The 19,111-nt window shown below is 39.7% G+C and overlaps 1 long non-coding RNA gene across 1 annotated transcript in view; it reads right to left on the reverse strand.

The window, feature by feature from the left end:
• LOC132069871 (uncharacterized) overlaps positions 1 to 18,667 on the reverse strand; it is a 28,880-nt gene extending 10,213 nt beyond the window's left edge. The window contains exon 1 of the long non-coding RNA XR_009417838.1: positions 18,614 to 18,667. This is a non-coding gene — a long non-coding RNA (uncharacterized LOC132069871). The remainder of the gene's footprint in view (positions 1 to 18,613) is intronic.
• Between the last annotated feature and the right edge of the window lie 444 nt (positions 18,668 to 19,111).

A 19,111-nucleotide genomic window follows, 5' to 3' on the forward strand; every position in this document is an offset into this window, starting at 1 on the left:
GGTTTATACTGGTTAAATGTTGCAGGAAACAGCTGGAAAACAACCCAATGAAGCTCTGTCTTGTTCCTGTTGCTGCCTGATTCTCCTCACCTTTTTGCTGGGAGACAGGAGTGCTTTTAGCCCCAGCTGTTCAATGGAGTTCAGTGATGACATTTAATTCTCCCAGGAATTATGCAAAAGCTATAAATGCTCACCTTAGATAAGATAAAGAAACTTCAGAGTTACAGAATTTCAGTTCTAAGGCTACTTTTAACCTGACACAAGTGTCATCTTCCAGCTACCAAGCTTCTTCTTGAAGTTCTCTAAAACTCCAGCCAGAAGGAAAGCCATGCATAGGGGTTTTTCCAAAGCTCTAATGTGTGGTTGCAGTCAGAAAAAAGACGTAGGAAAACTAAGTGAATAAAAACAAAAACAGGGACTATTTTTTTCAAATAGATTACATAAAGAAGTAAAAGGAGTATTTCACAAAACTAATTCCAAGTAATAGAATTGTCAGTATTTCAAAGAGGCAAACAACCAGAGTTTTGGCTCTTTGATCATTAACCTTGGTCAAGTTTCGTTAAGGCAAAGATCATTCTTTCTCAAGGAGTTATTAACGCTTACAGAGAGAAAGGTACAATAGCTTTATCCAGAACAAGGTGAAAAGGGCTTTTAGCACATACAGAGGCTCAGAGCTGTTTGTAAAACCTCAGCCATGGAAGCAGAAAGGCGATTTAATTTCATTTGGCTGCTTCTGCACAGATCCCCAAACCAATCATTTGTGTTATCCATTTCTCGAAATATCAGTATTTTTCAACTGGGAAGTGATTTTCTGAAAAATAATTGATTATATACCACTTGAAAACCTATGCCCAAGGAATTAAAAACTGGGCATACTTTTGATTCAGATAGAAATACTTCAATTCAGAACTGCCAAAATTGTTCCCCACTGCTCACCTAAAGAGTGACCCTTTGTTGCCATCACTTCCAGATTTTCTTATTATTTCTTTGTCACATAAAATTGCGGCAGACTGGAGAGTTTCTTCTCCAGGGAAATTTTTAAAACCCCAGGCAAGCAGATGTTGGTTGGTACAAGTAGCCCGCATGATCTAAAACACTTGAGGGTGGTTTTATCTGGTTTTATCTGCCAGAGATTAAGACGTCTCTCTGACAGCCTGCCTGGACATATAAAGAGGGTAAGGAATAATGCACATATAAAAGTGTACCAAATGTCAGAGCCAATATTTCCACTGAAAAAGAAATGAGAAACTGGTAATAATGTAATGGTTCACCAAATGAGAGTTATGTTTCTGTTACCACACAAAAGGTAATGTTCCTTAAGATTTTTTTCTCCTCTTCATTTCCATGATCATAGATAAGCCAATGCATTCACAAAAGAAATTAATGCAATATTTTAAATAAATTGTGCATTCAGTGTCATTAACCTGCATGCCTGAGGTGGCCAAATATACAACAGCAAAAATGTGGCTTTGATTCTACTTACAGACACAGGATATAGTCTGTCTAGACCATCAAATAACGCACCTCTAAAGTGAAAGTTGTACATGTGAGATTGCATCTCTGAAATGAGAACTGCTGCAGGAATATTGGCCAGACAAGGGAAAAATTAGATTCCTTTACACTGTCCTATTTTTTTACCCACCTACCCTTCCAGCCAGACCATTGGAAACCTTAAAAATGGTGAGTTTGCAGTCTATTGGATATGTCAGCTTTTCACAGAACATAATCAGGTACCACCTGCTTTCCTCTAACACCCTGGAAAAATGCAGATTTTTCATGGCATTTGATGCCCAAATTATAAGAAAGCAACACAGAATGGAAAATAAATGATCCAATTTGAATCTTAACCCACAACAAAGCTAAAAACTTACAGGCTTAACGTTTGTATAAAATTTCAAATAACCTTTTCTGATTTTTCTGTTATCTCAGCATGATTTTAACAAGCAAGCATGGATCCAGATCCACTGAATCTTGGCCTAGGAGATGTCAGAAATGTGATTAAAATCTTCAATTTAAGGACTCATTTTGTTTTCTCCATTTGTAGTGCAAGGTCATGAGGAAAACCTCTTGTGCCCAGCAGCGCAGCTGATGCCTAAAGAAGCAAAATACACCCAAAGAATTAGAATTCAGGCAATAACAGCCAGGAACTCTCTTAAAACCCTGCATTCCCTTCAACATCCTTGTGTTTTATTTTATGCATCAGGGAAATAACAGAGGACATGTAGACTTGAGGAAGTGTTTAAGCAAGTGGTGCCCTCACTGATCCTGCAGCCAAGACATCATCCCTCAGAGATCTGTATGGCTGCAACAATTTCTAGCTGCAGAACATATTAATATGGGCCCACAATAAACATGCTCTCAATGCAAAGATCACCTGGAGCCTGGCCTGCCCACGGCAATAAATGAAGATGAAAATCTCTCAGAGGATGTTTGGGGTGCCAAAGAGGTGAGGAAGGGGCTCAGCAAGGACCTAAAGCTCTTCTCAGGGAAAAGGGCAAGCACCTGCCTGTCACAGGCTCATCTGGCCAGCAAAAAGAGAAAGAGAGGAGCAGGTTTGAGGCAGGAATGCTGAGGAGGACCTGACTGGGAGAAAGGAAGGTGAGCAGGCAGAGAACACATGAGTTCCTGTGTGTGTCCTGGCAGCAGAGTGAGGAACAACAAAGCTCTGCACACACCAAGCCAAGCCCATGAGCTACCAAAGATCCTGGACATGTGTCCAGCCTGCAGAGCTGTCTCTCAAAGCCTGTGCTGGATTAGACAAGGCAGGGAAGAACAGGAAGAGAAAAAGGAAGGGGGGAAAAAAAGAAGGAAAAACGGAAGGAAAAAGCTGCAACACACCATTTTCAGGCTTTGCAGTTTTTATGCTTTAAACAATATTGCTCTAAACCCACTGACCTACAACACCTTCAGTAGGGTTATTTGGATAGCTAGCAGAGTCAAAACATCTGATCTTTAGCAGCCTCTCTAAATAGAAAACAACATGGATACAGTGAAGACCATACATGCACTTGATGCAAGACTACCAAATACAAATTTGGGGAGAAAAGTAGCATAAAAACACATCTTATGTCTCACCCTGCCAAAAACACACTCTTTCATAAATGCACACCAATTATTAAATAGTTTTGACACAGCTGCCATTATTGTAAAAATATTAAAGAATTTAAGTATTATTTTCAATCCTTTTTCTACTGTATTTTTTTCTCACTGTGAAAACTCAGTTGTTTTAGGACCATTTTTGGGTAGGTTCTGTAGTAAATCAAAGCAATCAGGAGAAATTGAAAGAAATGAAAAGTTAGTAAATAAATACTGATATTTCATGAGAGCAGAGGGTGAAATTGCCTTCATCTTTAAGTGATTTACAGAAACTATTTTCTGGCAAGCCATTTTGGCTCAATTCCCCTTTGGGATATCAGCAGTGGTAACAGACTGCATGTCTACCATGGGTCTACAGGAGCTCAGTGAATTCCTCTTAAAATCTGCAGCAAAACCAAGGAAAGTTGGTCCAAAGTAACAGCCCTTACTTTTTGGCTTTAATGCCTGGAAAAATTAGAGGCTCCCACTCAAGCAAACATTGGGTTGTGTTCCCTAAAAAAAAATCAGTTTTTGCTGGGAGTATGTGTTTGGTTATAACCCTAATCACATGTTGGACCAGTGGCCAAACCTTTACTCCTACATAAGAGTCAAAATGTTTATTTCTCAGCAAATTCCAGCTGGTCACTGAGGATATTTGATGGATGAGGCCTCTGCCAGTTAATTGACAGAGCACTGCTGGAAAAGCAGTTTACACTTTGGCAAATGAAATGATGCTTCCCAACATTTTTTCAGAAGCCTGTTAACAAAATTGTTTTCAGTTCTTTTCCTGAGAGCACAACTGGAAATGATTGCTGCTCTGATTTATTGTTTATTTGGGGGGGATAAGTAGAGGATATCTGGGTACCTGAGCAGAAATCAGGTAGACAAAGCTGTACATGGCACCAATCATTAGAGCTGGGTACAAAAGCAGATTCCATAATTACCTCTAGTCAGGATCTAGAGAATTATACAGAGGTGCATTATAGCAAATGTTTCCTTGGCAATGTTGTAATAACGTGTGGGAAACAAAAAGCAAAATCTGAGCCAAAGTTCAAACAAAGTGCAGTGAAACAGGCACATAGAAGTACTCAAGGCTTAAGCCACCTGTGTAAATGACTGGAAATATCTCATTCCCCATTGTATTTGCTTTCTCTTTCCACACCAATTCCCCCTACATCAAGTGGTGACTAATGGTGACAGTCATTAACAGGTTTTCTGTACAAATAAACTTGACTTTGTATTTCAGTTGCCCTACTTCCAAGTGAAGGAGAACACAAGTATCTGGTGGTGTTAAGTTATCCATTCTGGAAACATTCAGGAAAGCAAGCTTTTTGATATTTAATATATATCACTGATGTAAAAATTCTGAACTCTGATTTGTGGATAGGCTGTAAGGTTGGTTTTTTCCCCATATTAAAACAGGGAAAACAACTCACAAGGTACCAGACTGCAAGACAAGACAGATTTTCACACATCCAGAGAAATCATTAAGGTTTGGAGCATCTCTGTAGCAGCCCTAAAATGAGGAGCACCATTCCCAAATCATGACAGCTGGCCACAGAGCACTGGGGAAAAAGAGAGGCACATTCAGGGAATAAAAAGCTGGAGGAGATTTCAGCAGGAAAACTGAACCTGTCTGTACTATGCTGGATGGAAATAGTTTAAAAATGCAGAATAAGCCCATAAAACTGCTCAGCTAATCAGAACTACAGCAAGAGCCAAAACATCCTTATTCATTTCACACTGATGACAGCTCAGGAGGACACAGCAGAGCAACCACCACCCTGCCCAAGCCTGACATTTACAGTCTGGCACATCAGGAACAGTCTCTGAACCAAGCAAAGCCATTCCTGGAAAAGTGCTATTACCTGGAATGTGGGAGAATTAAAGGCATCTGCTACTGATTTTCGGTCATCCCAACAGAAAAAAGCTGCAATTAGTTTTCAGAAATTACAACTAAACCATGTGGAAAATGTGTCAAGCTCAAGACAGAGCTGCCCTCCCTAGCTCTCATTTCTTTTATCCTCAGTTTTTTAAGATCCTATTTACCATCAGCAAGGGGCAGACATTAATGACCTCTCTAAGCCAAAAATAAAACCCCCACAATGTGAACACAGAAAAAGTTGGGAAAATTTGTCACCTCCAGGCAATCCCTACAGTACAAAATTACTCACATGCAGTTTGGGGGCCTGGTGTGAAGAAAGCTGAAATGGTTGTAAACTTTAATTAATCAAATAGGACACCCACAAAGACAGATGTTTGTGACTCATGCGGCCACACTGGGTGCCCATTTCCCCTCTCATTCCATAAAAAAGTAAAGCTAAGTCCATACAAACCATTTATAGAATCCCAACAATCTGGCTAGAACTTTCATTTCTCTATAAGAACAGCACTGAAGTTGTGAAAATAAGATAAAAGAAAGGCAATGCATAGGTTTTCTATTTCCTAAAGCTTCTTTTGTGCCTGCTAGAGGGGCATAATAGTACGCAATTAAAACACGAGCAAAAACACGGCAGAAGAGTCAGTAATCATAGATGTTTCTGCGGTCACTACCTTTTAGCTTAGGTATTATCAAGGAATCACAGGATGGTTTGGGTTGGAAGGGGTCATAAAGATCATCCAGTTCCACTCCCTGCCATGGGCAGGGACACTTCCCACTGTCCCTGGCTGCTCATAGTCCCACCCAGCCTGGCCTTGGACACCTCCAGGGATGGGACAGCCACAGCTTCTCTGTGGCTCTCCAAACCAGTGTCTCATCAAGCTCACTGTGAAGAATTCGTGATAGCTTATCTAAACCCATTTTTTCTCCCAGTTTGGAGCCATTTTCCCTTTTCCAGTGACCCTGGGAAGCTGCAACAGACACAGCTCCTGTTCTGGGTGATTTAAGATGTCTTGGCCCCCTCAGCCATGTGAAAGCTGCTGTCTATCCACACTCCAACAGTGGGACAAGGAGAGGCAGACACACAGGCACAGACTAAACACAGCAGCTTGGTGAGCACCTGCATGAGTGCAACTGTCCTCATTTTCCTAAATATAGCTCTTATCAATGTCTGCATCTAATATTGCTGTGGGCCAGTTGATAAGCTGGGTCTGTACCCATGCTGCTCCTTTCTAAGAACACAACTCCACAGGCAGCCCCATCAATTCACACTGTGCCCATCTTTAATCCAATCATTGCTCAGGGGGGGCACAGAGGGAGAGAGGAATGTCACATCCCATTCCCCAGCAGATTACCTCACCAGATCACTGCCACTCTGACTCGCACAAAAACCATAACCACACAAAAATAAACTTTGTTTACAGCAAGCTGCTCCTATACATCTCCTCCTGCTGCCACACATTCCAGCATGATTAATCCTCATCAGGTGAAAGATTCTCTGCTAATACGTGCATTTGGGAGCCAGCCAAACCCAACAAGGGTTTGGCATCAACAGTCTCACTGACTTCACCTCACTGCTGGTGAGGACAAACTCCTCTGTGTTTGTCTTGCAACTGTAGGTGCTACAAGACAATAGATCTATTTATATTGGTTATAATTAAGGTACTTATTTTAAAAAACTAAATAAATAAAAGGAGGCAGACTATGAGTTGCTAAGGCAGAGGCAGACATTGGAAATTTCTCCACCCAGTAATCCCCTGGACCATTTTAACTTTCTTTTATGAACAATTGTCTACCATCTCCCAAGAATGTGGGAAACTATCGGGTGATCTCCTTATCTGGAAAAAATAAGCTGACAGCAAAATAAGCAATACTCCTTTTCCTGTCTGGGCATTGAGGGTGCCAGAGATGGGCAGAAGTCACTGACATCTACTGCAGATTTGTACTTGCAAAATACACAGCAGCATTTAATAGAAACTGAGATAATTTTTAAAAACTCTATGACAAAGACAGTACCTATGAATTTTCTGTGGCTCCCAACTGAGCAGCAACCTACTCCCCTCATGCAAAATCAAGCTCCATGTTGTACAGGTGACATTCTATTAACCATGGCTTCAAAAAATCCATATTCCCTTTACTTGGCTGTTTTCCACAGGACTGGGATAGAAGTAGCACTTGTCATCTATTAATCTGCCATTTGGGGTTCTCATGTTTATTCTTCTCTGGACAATTTTCTGAGCCTACTCTTAAAAGATCTTTAGAAAACAGGTGCAGGGCTTCCATTTAAACATGGACTTAATGTATTCTTCCTAAACTGAGTTCCAGGTGTTTGAAATTATTATTTACTTAAGAAAGGGCAGAATGTGCCAAAGCCAAATTCACAAATCTACACTTTAATTTTTTCACTTTGAGATGAAGACAACGGCTCTGCTCAAGAATGCTCAGCAGTGTGGGAGCTACAGAACAACTGCAGCTCGCCAAAGAAGCTGGATTGCCTGTCTGTGGGAAAATAAAGACTTCTTGGAATTGGTTTCAGCCCAAACAGAACAAAAAACATAAAAAAAATAAACACAACAAACCCCCAAATCCTCAAATGCTGGAAACTTGTTGGATCTATTACCAATTCAGTAAAATTAAAAAAAAATAAGTTGCATTAAGCCACAGAGGTTCCCAGTGACGCTGGTCCGAGGGCACATGTCACCAGGCCATCCATGACCAACAGCTCCCAAATTTCAGGGAGGACCTGCCAAACCCAGCCATGAGGCAACACTTCCTTTCTTCCTCAGAAAATTTCCAGTGAGCAGCAACAACTGTTCTTGTGAAAGCACACCCTGGTCTTGGAGAGCAGAGATAATTTGAAAATGAGGAGTAATCAGAGCTTGCTGTTGCCACCAAGACTACCCAGGGACTTAGTGCTGCATTAGTATGCTAATTAATTAATATTAAAATTTTTTATCACTTCATAGAAATTAAAATTTTACTTTTTTTCCTAAACATTTTAAGTCTTTAAAAATGTGTTTCAACAAGCCTGTTAACAGAACAAGATTTTTAATATTGGCTTGGGTGATTCAGACAAAATCCCGTTATTTTACGCAGTAAAATCTCATTGAATCTCCATTAGGAAGTCTAGGGGAAAACCCCACTGGATGATCATTTGACGTCAAATCTGGCACAACACAACCTGGAGATATCTGACTCATGGTGCTGGGAGAGACTTGGAAACTTCCAAGGAGTCTTTCCAGTGTTTAAACCAATTTCACTCCCTGGGAGAGAACAAATCTGAAAACAAATTTGCCTCAAGAAATTCTCGGGTGACCCCATTCAGGAAGGGATTGGCTTTCTCTTAAGGAACTGGTTGGGAATTCCCATTTAGGTTTTATGGAGGATGAAAATGGACATTTTGGGGTTTTTGGTAGTTGTAGTTGGTAGTTCCCTACAAATGGGAATTAATAATTTATACTATCAACTCTGGTTATTAAAACCTCTCTGAGTCTCTTTTGTTTTTTAAACAGAAAAAGTAAAACAGTATCCATTAATTTCCTGATATTTTAATTCATTACCATTAATATCCTGATATAGGGCATCAATTAGTGGACCTGTAAGTACAAAGACACACACAAATGGTATCTGGGTTTATCTGCAGATCCCCTGGCATAGAAACTGTTTTTGCAAAAACCACAAGGTTCTGGATCCCAATTCACATCCTGGTTAATTCTAAGAAAATTTTGTCAGCAACGGAAAAAAAAAAATGGTCCTCCATTGTTAAAAGAACATAAAGTGGCTTTGAAACAATAAAAAAATTTAGAATTTTCACATAAATTGCAAAATTCCTTGTCCATCAGTGCATGAGTGTGAAAGGAGAAATAAAACAAACACCAGCTCCTTATCACAATCAGATTGGGCAATAAACCTACAGAAAGACTTACTCCTGTTCTTACAGAAATAACTACTTCAGTTAAATGTTTCTAGAAGGAAAGTGAACTTCAAAGTTTACTTTCTTGCTTTCCTGCAACAAAAAAGCTGCTATCAAAATGGTATTTCAAGCTTGCATGTTTGGGGCATTTTCGGGGCATTTTCTGCTAAATCTGTTCCAGAATATAAGTAAATAAGATTAATTGGAACCTGAACTTTTAATTGATGTGTTTGACCAGTTTTAATCCATCAAATCTTCAAGTTTGAAACCTTTGATATCACTTGACAGAGCTGTTCACTGGGATTCATTACCCAAAGGTTGCAGATCCAGGAACAGGGACAAGGTCATGGCAAGACGGAAGTGATGATCCTGCTGCCTCAAGAACAAACACTTCAGCTTTTCCAAAAGGACTTTTTCCTCCACTTTCAGATTAAGCTTTTGTAGGGGCTGTGTCAGAGACTCATCAACTCTTAAATCAGACTTTTCATTGGCTTCATGAATCAACTCTTTATGCTCATGCAAAAACTTGATCACCAACCAGATTTTTGTCAGCCTGAGGGGGACACAGAAACCTGCCTGCCTGACTTCAAACAGCAGATGACTACCTGTGACCAGTGCCAAGTCATACCAGGCTGCCATCAATTTGCCCTGTAAAATCTTTTGCTTCCTTAATTTAAACACAGCAGTATGAATACTCCATCTGAAAGAGGGAATGTTCAAAACCTTAAAATGTTGCCATATCTCATCATTGCTTGTGTTGGGGTTTTTTTTAACACATTGACCATGGCTCAGTTGTATTCCATAGCACACTTATTTCTAATTAGAACCTAGAAGGCCAGTAGAACAGATAAATTCTAAATATATGCTGATTCCCTGATGATAATAGTGACCATAATGGCATTGGTTTGTGTACCTCTATGAAAAATCAAACTTTTTACTACACATCTGGTACTGCCTTAAATAGTTTTGAAATTCAGTCTGAAACTACAATAAAAGTCTTTAAGCTTATGTACAGCTACACTTTCTTTCAAAAAGGTGAATCCTCTAGTGAGTCATTGAAAAGACATGCATATCTCACCGTGGAAAAATATAGTTATGGACTGATTGAAGGGAGAAGGTGGAACTGAATAAATCCTGTCTGACTTTCTCCTTACATCAGGTAAGGGATGCACACTTTTGCTCATACATTCCACACTCAAGGCATGATTGGCTAGCCAGAATTTGCCTAAACAAGGTCCTGTGCATACTCCAAAGAATTCTAGCAAGCCCTTTTTTGTTCCTGCACATGGGTAACACTCCTGGAAACAGCTGAGTGTTTCCACAAACAACATTCCTATTTGTCATCTTTGCAGAAGGAAAGCATCTAGAACCATTTCAGAAGCAAGCACCATTTCCTCCAGCTTTATTTACAAAAGATTCGACTTCCCTAAAGCCAATTGTAATTAAAGCTCCATATGGTAGGTCCCTTTAAAAAAAAAACAACCCTGAATTATCATCTCTGTAGAGTTGTACCTCAATGTAAGTAAAAAGAAAAGCAGCTTCTTTTCCTGACAACCCAAAAATGTGTCAAGGCATATATTTCTCAATCCTTGGCCCTGTTACATTTGGAAACCTCATGGTCTCCCCTTGTTCTATAATAATATCTAAATTAAAATTAATTGCTTGGCATCTTGATTGAACTTTTTATCCCTGACACTGCCACCAATAATTAGCTTAAAGCAAGTTTTGCTGAGTTGTAGAATCATAGAACATCCTGAGTTTTGTTCTCCAGGAACACTTCCAGGGATCCAGGGGCAGCCACAGCTCCTCTGGGCAGCCTGTGCCAGGGCTCACCACCCCCACTTTTTTTCCTGCTCCATGCTCTTGGTTAATACTTACTTTGCACAGATATTAATAATCAATAGAAACTATCAATGCAGAGCTCAATGAACAAAAAAGAAAGGCACACTCAAGACAGTAAATTCACAATTTCTCAGCAAGCCTTTAATGCAAGCAAGGTTGGCAAAAGGAAAGCAGGAAAAAAACAAGGAGGACTGGAATTGGAGCACAGGAAAACAAAAGGAATAAAAAACACAAGAAGAAATCCTAAATAGGAACGATGATGGCTCAGTTAGAAGGAGCAATTCAAAGTAATGATTATGGAAAGGAGTGAGGGGATGAAGCAAAGAGAGGAAAAAAGGCATGAAGAAATGGAGTTCGGGTTAGTTTGATATGTTGAGAGGAGAAAATTACTCAGACACAGAATTTTATCATGAACATTTGAAGGCCCATGTTTACATTTTTACAACGAACAGGATTTTTTGTTTTTCATTTGTAATTCTCTAAATTTGGAACAAATAGTAGGAAACCAGTTCCTCAGAATGTCTGCTCCTGGGTGGCATGACACCTAACCCATGATGTCAGATGTAGCCTGAAAAGATCTCTCCCTCCAAAGGCACCTCCAGCCCACACAGATAAATGTGTGGATGATGCCAAATGTTTTCAGCTTGAGGTGCATCAGCACCCACTGGATGGAGGCAGAGTGAGCCTCCCACTCCAGCCGTGTTTCCACAACACTGGGGAAGCCTCACAGTCCCCCTTGCTAAACATTTTGCCATCCTAAATTGAACGGTTGTGAAGACATTAACAGAGCAAACCCCAGGTTTTATGTTACACCATTCATGATGCTGTCTGTGTTTGACAAACCATGTCCTGATTCAGAAGTATTCTGCTGGGAAAACCTTTGGGTTATACAAGCAGAATATCCTCTTTCCAGTTTCCTTGAAAATGAAATCCCATTATTTCCCGAAATTAGTCAGAGGAATCCACATTCTCTCACCACCATGCCAGGATGTAATGCTAGAGGATGTTCTATTCCTAAAAACATGATGAAACTTAGGGTGTTTCAATCCCTGGTCCAAATTTAAGATTCATATCCTCAGATGCATTCCGAGATTATAATAATTCAACCATGAAACCAGATAAATCTCTGTATCCTTCCTGCCAGTAAATTAGGTTTTTGCCAGCAACAAACTGCTTTGCCAGACACACAAATGTTTAATTACTATTACTTCATGTAAACTCAACAAAACACAACAAATTTGTTTGAAAAAAGAAATCCCAAAAGATAACCTAGCCTTGGAGAATAGAAGCAAGTAGTTCCCATATTAATCCCAACAGCTGTCAGACTTAAATTAGCAGTCTGGAGATCTAATGCCATGACAAAAAAATGTCATCCCTTATGCAAATCATGTTATGAAATATCCAGGAATAAAACCTCTTCCTTCTATTAACTATTGCAACAACACCAAGAAATCACTGCATGTAACATTTTCCATGGAACAGAAAGAATAAATTAATAAAGAAAATCTCCAGTTCACACCACACCTGTTGAACGAGATCTTTATGACTGCTCAGGTTTGACATCAGGAGCATGGGCCAAGAATGCAAATATGTTGTGAGAAAGAATTCAAGAGTGAAGATGAAGACCCAAGTGATATTTTTATGCTGCCCTCTCAAAACCTTTAAGAAAGAAGGCAAAATGAAGAGAAAGAGGGAAAATTACCTGAGAGAAGCTGTGGTTACCCCAACTCGGTGAGTGCTTAAAGCAAGGTTGGTGAAGCACCTTGGTCTGGTGAAAGGGGCATCGCAGGGGGTTGGAACCAGATATTATTAAGGATTCCTTCCAACCCAAACCATTCCATAATTCAAGTTATGAATTTGTATTAAGAATGGCCCTGTTACAGTGAAATCATCTGAAAATATAAGCTACTATAAACCAGTCATTGAGCATATTTGCACAAAACGTTGATAATGTTCCTTTTTACACATTTAAAAGTGCACACTGGTGTACACTGAATTCTATTTTTTTATAAAGATCTATTTTTTAGGCCACCAACAAACTGCGAGAAAGCTTAGAAAATTCTAAAATAGCAGAACATCCATTGGGGACTAATCTTTTAAAATCTTTACAAACATCACCAAAACAGAACATAAAATTATCTGTGTGTAAATAACAATTTATTTCCAGTGCAGGATAAAAGCAAACCCACAACCAAACAACACAAACAATAAACAAACAAGGTGAGGAGGTGATGTGAGCTGGATTAAGAAAGACTGTGAACAATAAAGGCTTATGTTGCAGTTGGGCAAAAAGCTGTCCCTCTTATCTTCTCATTTCCAGAACGTATTTATATATTTCTTAAAATCAGCCAGAGTTATAGCATTCCTCCTCAGCTTGGGAGTTAGGAGCAACGTTTTTTTCCCAAGGATAAGGGGCAGGTCAGGCAAGCTGGAGAACTCTGAAACACACTTCTCCCATAACTGTTTTTCCATTCTATTGTTTGACTTGTTAATCTATACACCATACCTAAGAACAAAGCGTGTAACACAAACATTAAGGCAACAGACAAGTTTTGTGGGCATATTTTACATTGCAAATGCTGCTAGACAGAACAAATCCCACTTGTTTTGTTTCAAACACCAAATGTGTAACCCAGGAAAGGTAAACGTGTGTTAAACTGGGTCCCAGCAGGTTTTAAAAGCCATTCTCACCTGGCTGGACGCAGCAAGGCAGGAATTTCCACGGTGTGTGGGTGCCACCTGCTGCCCATCTCCAGCGCTGGATCCTTTCATTCCAGCGCCCTCCCTGAGCACGTTACAGAACTGGAATTTATTTTGAATAAATGCAACCACACAGAACATTCACTGCAAAGTTCTCTGCAAATCAATGCCAGGGGATAAAATTTATTCAGAATTCCCATCTTACAAGAAAAAGGATCAATATGCTTCAAATTTGAGGAATCTTTAGCCCCAGGCCACTCTACCTCACTGCTGACACAGAAACATAACCTGTGAACCATGAACTGCAGCTTTTATAGCACCGACGTCAAACAGCTCCTCATGCAAGGAGAGCCTCAGCACGAAAACACAAAAGTGCTCTCAGAATAAGACAATAAAACTCAATTAAGCCTGAAAGAACTGCAGGGCTTCTCACTCCTGATATCCAAACCATATTATCTCTAAGCTTACCTGGAAAAAGCTCCACAATCTGGGACAATATTTTTCACAGGCAGAAAAAAAAATCCATTAATACTGCTACTACTTGTGTTTACTGCCTGGCTTAGATGATTATCAGATTTACAGGGCCACATCAAAGTTTGACTGATGGATTTAACACCGGGTTATGGTTTTGGCCACTGGCACTGTCACAGTGTCCCTGTCCACCCTCTGAGGGCACTGTCTCTCTGGGATGCTCATCCCAGGCAGAAGGAGGGGGAGATGAAGGCTAAGGAATCTGAGCACTCTGGGAACATGCAAGAAATAATAAAGGCACAATCTGCTTCCAGGAAACACAATGGACAGGGAATATAGACTCAATCCCTTGTGCTAAACCTTGGAGAAATTAAAATTCATATTCTGTTCAAGCACCTGCTCAGATCCTGGCATTTGAGGAAAGTCAAATAAGGCTGGGATTTATCAGCTCTGGAAAACTTTAGAGCAAGGTTGTTTATCTTTAGCAGGTGTGGCTTAAATAGTAAATGCAAATTAAGCCAATGCTGGGAGATAAACAGGAAGATAATTAGCAACAAGCAGTATCACACTACAGTAGGCCTAAGGATTAGCTTTAAACACGCATTTTCAATTTCTGATTTCTAGGATATTCAGTGCTGTTTTCTATTCCACTGTTAATAATACTCCGACCCATTCAGCTCATTAATGTGGACATATCACATTAATAAATGGACAAAGCAGCCAAAAGAAATTTTAAAAATTGACTTTTCATCTGTCTGCCCTGAAAATCAGGTTTTTTGGAAGGCTACGACATATCTATCTACAGACTAGTTTCAAGCAGCAAATAGGCAGCATTCAATTCAATTTTCCAGCTCCCTTTCTGGACAATTTTTCTAAAGACAAATATAATTCCCTCTCTCCTTTGTGTCATTCATCCTCAACTCTGCCACCTTTCCCAGGACTCATCCTGTAGAAGATGTTATTGCACGAAGTCCATTAGGAAATGTTTCTGCAATTCATTAAACATTCAGCAATGAATTTGAAACTAGTATTTTTGGAGACGACCCTGCATGATGTCAAAACTCTGAACTCAAGAGCAGGATCATAAAAAACTTATGAAAAAAATTAAATGAAATAAAGCTGCCTTCCTCTTTCTCCAGGAGCAGCTGAAACAGAAGTGCTATGCTGGAGTTTTATTTCAAAATGCTATAGCATAAGGCTTCCATTTTTTTACAGTGAGAGAAAAAGTGAAAAGTGTTGAAATTATATGAAGAGAACAATAAAATTCTCATAATATGGAAAGAGAAAAAAAAAAGCAGGAAGCAAAGGAAGATCCCATTAAGGCAGCAAGGAGAGGATTAAAAGTGGCAATGACTCAAGTTTCCCTTAAAAAAAGAAAAGAAACAGAACAGCTGAGAGCAGATAGAGTGAGAAAGTTGTTAGGAAACCTGTCACACAAAGCAGGGGACACTGCTCAGATCCTAGAGAGTTCCCTTGTACACCCCAGACGCTCATCAGCAAATGGAGTTTTAACACTCTGTGCCATCCTGCAGCTCAGAGAGGAGTGGGATACATTTTCAACCAGCATGATTTAATGTTATTTGAGTTGACCTATTTCCTTCAGTTATCCTTTTAAGGGAAGCTTGGATTCTGCAGAAAGCAAAAGGGCTCAGTTCCACATTCTGCCAGGAACCTGCTTGGTGTCTCTGATCATATACCTATTTTTCTTTGCCTCTGTTTACCTTCTCATTCAGTTTCTTGGCTTTATTCTGGGCCTCAAAGGGCTGGAAGAGAAATCAATGTCTACACTACCAAACTGAGAAACACAGGGAAGAGAAAGGGGAAGTTACTTTGGATTATGTGCAAATTTCTCATATTATTTATTTTTTTTCCCTAACCAGTAGAAAACACCAGGAAGAAAAATCATCTCAGACAAAGAAAATCTGACTCAGCATAAGACACTTTCTTCAAGTACTGTAAGAAAAATATTGGAAATGAGGAGCAAGCCCTGCAGCTGATGTTTTCTTCTACACCCCCGGAGCAGAATTCTCCCACTGAAGTACCAAAGTTACAGCTGGGTGTGCCACCTCAAAGTTGGCCATTTTGCTCCATTAACACAACCTGGAAGGGGGTTTGATGACCTTAAATATCAATTGGACTGAAGCAAAGTGGTTCCTCAACTTCATGGTGAGAACATCTCTCTTTCAGGCTCTGCTTTGCTGGGGTTGGAAAATGGAAAGACAGCTCTGATTGCAGTCAGCCTGGGAATGGGGTTGCTTCCCAGGAAAGCGTGGGAGAAGGACAAATGAACTCTCATTTCGCACATTTGAGGTAAAGCACTTTCAAACAGCAGGTACTGGATTTCCTGAGTGCACCTTCAGTGCTGGAGACTAAACACTGGAGTACAGAACAAGCATTTAGCTCAAGCACTGATGCTTCATTTCAGAATTATCATTAAAATCCAAATTCTGCACACAACCTTGACTTACAAAACCAACCAACCTAAACCAAAACAAAAATTCCCTTCACAAAAATCAAAATAACACAACACTGAATGAAAGGAGACCAACACAAATAAGCTCAAAACCATGCCAGACTGTTGCCTGTCCCATTGTTTGTTTGGGAACAAACTTTCACCATAACCAAGAGCTTGCTCTTTTGCACCTCTGTCCTTCCTTTCCATTGTGGAAGTCTTTTGTGGTACAGAAAAGCTGCTACTCTCCACAGTAAAATACATGGGAAAAAAACCCTACAAATAAAAAGGTAACAAGTGCAATGGTGTATTTACAGAACGATATTTCTGACTCACTAACCAAACTTAGACTTATTTTCCAAGCCTGGCATAGCATCACTTCAAATGTGAGACAAAACAAACTAAATTCATGTCTTTTCGCTCAAGCAGCCTTCACCAAAAGATGTGTTTGAGAGGCTGAATCAGAACAAAATAAAGAGTATACAAGGAAAAGGCTAGTCACCTGCAGTGATTTTCAGGCATGCACGAAGTGTTGTGCAGGACAAAACTGTGATTTATTCCTATATCAATTAATGCAAAGCACTTCTTTATTTAAATTCTTTCTTTACATGCTCACTGCCTGAGCAAGTGATGGTAGTAACAATGCTTTTATCTAAGGAAATATTTAATGCCTGCTGAGCTTAATGTCCTCAGTCTCCAGTTATAAATGACTTGTATGATCATCCTCTCCGGCAGCATGGCAGGAACCAAAGGGAGAGGCCAAGCTTTTTTTGTTGGGTCATTTTTTCTCTCCTAACAACATTGCTGTTTTAATACAGAAATCTCAGAACAGCAAAGTCTGCAACTCTATTCTTTGAGACTCAGCAGATGTCTTTAAAACACTTAGTCTATTAAAGCTTATAAAGCATGATTAATGACCTGAGAGCTGCTGATCTGAGGTGAAAGATTCAGCAAAATTTGCCCAATGGCTTTTGCAGATTTCTGTGCTCTACATTAGAAACCAAAACCATCAGTGTAATTATTTCACAGAGGCTCAGATGCAACGCTCAAAAAACCTCTCCAAAACACTAAAAAGCAACTCAACAAGCAAAGGTGAAGAGCTCTGAAGCCCCAAAACCCCTGCTTCTGTTTGCTCCTTTTTGTTTTTCCATACTAGTGCAGCCAGAAATTTATTTATCTTATCTGGGTTTTTTTTTCATAAGACCCCATTAGAGTTCTACCCAATTTCAACAACTTTTTATACAGATTAAAAAGAAGTTATATTTCTACAGACTTTTCATTCTACAGACTTTTCATTCTAGCCAAGGGCATGGGATAGTAGCTCTCATTATAGACATTCCCCATTTAAAAACCACTGCCCTGCAGTGCTAATTTGTGTGGTGAAAGTATCACTTTGTTCTGCTTAAAGAACAAAAGATTTCAAATAGTTTTTTAAAAAGTTTTGACCAGAAATTACATCATTTTGTATTCCTTTTTGAATCTGAAAGGGGTAGCAATTTTGAGAGAAATAAAGGCTTCTCAGCTAAACATCAAGCTCAAACTATTATATACTGATGGAAATATGATCCCTGTCTGATTCATTGAAATATTTTTCTCATCATTCTATGTTGTCACCTTATTTCAAAGGCTTCCATACCTTCTTCGTGATTTCTCATGGACAACTCCTCACAGCATTGACTCCTTCTCACTACAAACAACAACCCCTAACTATCTTCACAACACAACCAAACTCCAACTCTCTCCACACCCAGCTAACCCACTCTTTTGTAGCACTCATCTTCTTATTGGACACAGCTGTGGCCTATTAAGAGCAGGCCTGTTTCTAATCTTTAGTGATTAGTACAGCTGCAACTCCTCAGGTGTGAGATTACCTTCTGCACTATTCTCTTACATTCTATCCCTCCACAACTCTATTTCAGAAGAAGTTGTTGCTCTTCTATTATTTATCTTTGCTTATCTGGTGAATAATAAAAGTACTTAGAACCTTGAATTAGAGCATAACTTCTTGCTCTCAAGTTTCCAAAAGAAGCAGATGTGCAAAAAGGGCTAACTCAGGATTTGCTTCTCAGTTGCCTTACTACTAAAAAACAAATTAAACTTGTCCTTTTTTGATAAAAACAAGTCATCTCTTGTTCAGTCATTCCAGGCTCTAGTAAAAATGTCTCTCTTTCTGTGTACAAAAAAATTGCTGGAGTTATTAAATAATGCTTGTTGTCATAGATATTACAATAGTTCTAGTAGCATTACATTGCAATGGTTCCATACTGCTACAGTTTCTTACCTCCTTGATGTTTCTGGCAGGCAACCCCTCCAGGCACCGACTCGTCCTTGCAGCAGCCAACTGACTCCAGTTCCCCCCCAATCCACTCTTTTATAACACTCTTCTTATTGGCTACAGGTGTGGCCTGTTAACATCAGGCCTGCTCCTAATCTTTAGTAATTGGTTCAGCTGCAACTCTTTAGGGGGTAAGATTACATTCTACACCACCTTCATTTACCCATACTGTGTCCCCCTACAAATGCTGATCCCAGTATGAACCCAAAGGGGGGCATAACTTATTACTGGTTTCCACTTGGATGTTGAGCTGCTGACTGTTGAAATCATTCATCCAGACAATTCCTTATCCATGTCACACTCCACCCATCAAACCCCTATCTTTCCAATTTAGCAGCAAGGGATGTTGGGGGTGATCTTGCAAAACTCCAAGCAGGTGAAAAATTGTACATTAATGTTATAGATGGGTAATGAGATTATTTGCTCTCACAGTTAAGGGATGAA

The sequence above is a fragment of the Ammospiza nelsoni genome, chromosome 2 (genome assembly GCF_027579445.1).
Source record: "Ammospiza nelsoni isolate bAmmNel1 chromosome 2, bAmmNel1.pri, whole genome shotgun sequence".
Classification (NCBI taxonomy): Eukaryota; Metazoa; Chordata; class Aves; order Passeriformes; family Passerellidae; genus Ammospiza; species Ammospiza nelsoni.